The sequence below is a fragment of the Zalophus californianus genome, chromosome 1 (genome assembly GCF_009762305.2).
Source record: "Zalophus californianus isolate mZalCal1 chromosome 1, mZalCal1.pri.v2, whole genome shotgun sequence".
Lineage (NCBI taxonomy): Eukaryota > Metazoa > Chordata > Mammalia > Carnivora > Otariidae > Zalophus > Zalophus californianus.
This window is the reverse complement of record NC_045595.1, coordinates 99,623,833-99,626,393: the sequence shown is the minus strand read 5'-3', so window position 1 is coordinate 99,626,393 and position 2,561 is coordinate 99,623,833. Positions and strand designations below refer to the sequence as shown.

Sequence of the window (2,561 nt, the reverse complement as noted above, 5' to 3'; positions counted from 1 at the left end):
AGGTTTGCAGGAAGTAAAAATAAACTACCACTTTGTTTAAACCATAGTTATTTGGTATTTTCTGTCACTTCCAGCTAAATTGAATCCTAACCAACCCAAGGTCCATGACCCCAAAATGTTAAAAACTACACAACAGTTCCTCAAATCATCTAATTTGTAAACCTCTTGAAGTCAGAACTATCTCTTATTCATACTGTGCCACATTGTACCTAGCATCTAGTTGAGATTTGATATATATTTTGATCTTGAAAAATGTATGGTAGCTCCTGGCTATCTGTCCTCCTGCGAGAAAGGGCCGTGGGCTCTCCCTCTGCCCCAGCGGCCAGCAGGAGCCACAAGAAGCCGCCGTGGGCAACTTGGAGGCATTAGATTGCATTGACCCAGAGCTCTAAGACTCCTCAGTACAATGACTCGAGCAGAAATTAAACTTTGCTCTTTGTTGCTGCAAGAGCATTTTGGAGAGATTGTAGAAAAAATTGGAGTCCACCTAATCAGAACTGTCAGCCAGCCACTGAGAGTAATTGCCCACAACACAGGAACATCACTGGATCAGGTGAAAAAAGCCCTTTGTATGCTCATCCAGTATAACCTGGTGATATATCAAGTGCACAAACGTGGTGTAGTGGAGTATGAAGCCCAGTGCAGCGAGGTGTTGCAAATGTTTAGGTATCCCCAGTACATCTATACTGCCAGAACACTCTCCAGAGCACTGGAGAGCTCATTGTGGAGGAGCTGCTATTGAATGGCAAAATGACAATGTCAACGGCCAACCGACTCACGGAGACTATGGAGGATGGCAAGACCATGGACTATGCTGAGGTATCAAACACATTTGTGCAGCTAGCAGACACACACTTTGTACAGTGTTGCCCGTGGATACCTGTCACTGAGAATTCAGACCCGGGGCCACCGCGACCTGCCCCCATTCTTGTCATCAGTGAAAAGGACATGTACCTGGTTCCTAAACTGAGCTTGATGGGGAAAGGTAAAAGGAGAAGATCATCTGATGAAGATGCTGCTGGGGAGCCCAAAGCCAAGAGACCAAAATATAGCACAGATAACAAAGAGCCCATTCCAGATGATGAGATTTATTGGCAGGCCAAACTTGACAGATTCCACCAGCACTTCTGTGACCGAGCCATTGTCAGCAAAGTTGCCAACAGGATGGACCAGACCAGCAGCGAGGTCATGTGGACCATGCTTCGGATGAGTGAGATTACCACTCCCTCTACTGACCCCTTCACCCAGCCACTGTCTTCCAATGAGATCTTCAGATCCCTACCTGTTGGCTATAACATCTTTAAACAAGTTCTCGATCTGTATCTCACTCTACTGGCAGATGGTCCACTAGAGTTTGTTGGAAAGTCTGGCGACAGTGGTGGAGGAATGTATGTCATCAACCTGCATAAAGCTCTAGGATCCCTAGCCACAGCCACTCTGGAGTCTGTCATACAGGAGAGGTTTGGGTCTCACTGTGCCAGAATAATCCTTCTAGTTTTGCAAAAGAAACACCTGGAACAGAAGCAGGTAGAAGACTTTGCAATGATTCCAGCAAAGGAGGCAAAGGATATGCTTTACAAGATGCTCTCAGGAAATTTCATATCACTCTAGGAAATTCCCAAAATGCCAGACCATGCCCCAACCAGGACCTTCTATTTATACAGTGTGAACATCCTGTCAGCTGCCTGAATGTTGCTGCACAGGTGCTACAAGAGCATAGCCAACTTGATAGAAAGGAGACAATTTGAAACCAAAGAGAACAAGCGTCTACTAGAAAAGTCTCAGAGGGTGGAAGCCATCATTGCATCTATGCAGGCTACAGGTGTAGAGGAGGTACAGCTCCAAGAAATAGAGGAGATGATCACAGCACCCAAATGCCAGCAGCTACAAACCCTGAAGTGTAATGTCAACAAGTTGGATGCCAGTGAGATCCAGGCGGATGAAACCATCTTCCTGTTGGAGTCATATATTGAGAGCACCATGAAGAGACAATGACCCAGAAGAAGAGCCTTTCTCAAAAACTCTGGGGAGATTGGAAGGAAAAATAAAGGAGGTGCCTGATGCAAAAAAAAAAAAAATTGGTAAATGTCTAAGCCCCACATATTGTTGGGAATTGCACGTTTCAGCTCAAGACTTTCCATTTAATTTGTTTCTCAATTCAGTGAAAGCCTCTCAAGCTATAAATCCCAGGAGGTGGGCTTTTGTCATCAAACTGTTGAATATGTCCCAAGATATCTATTTTAACCTCAGAATCTGATCTGGTTCCAATATTATTTCAGGGTTGATTTAAACTGTATACAATTATCCAGCTTTTTAAAATGAAATTGCCTTTTTATAATGGAAAAGATGCTCCCTTTATTGAATCTCTGAAACAACTAAGCAGATGACAAGCAGTCTGTCCCGAGATAGGGCTTCGGCTGGGAAATTACCATACATTAGTGAAGGACCCCTTTCTCTACACTGGTCAAATCACAGCAGCCTAGGAACTCAAAGAGCTAAAATAAGGATATTGAAAGTTGATATTTTATGACAATCACAGCCAAGAACATTTTAAAGTTTTT

The 2,561-nt window shown here is 43.9% G+C and overlaps 1 pseudogene; it reads left to right on the top strand.

The window, feature by feature from the left end:
• Nucleotides 1-381: 381 nt before the first annotated feature.
• On the top strand, nt 382-2,047 carry LOC113918407 (annotated as a pseudogene).
• Nucleotides 2,048-2,561: the final 514 nt, after the last annotated feature.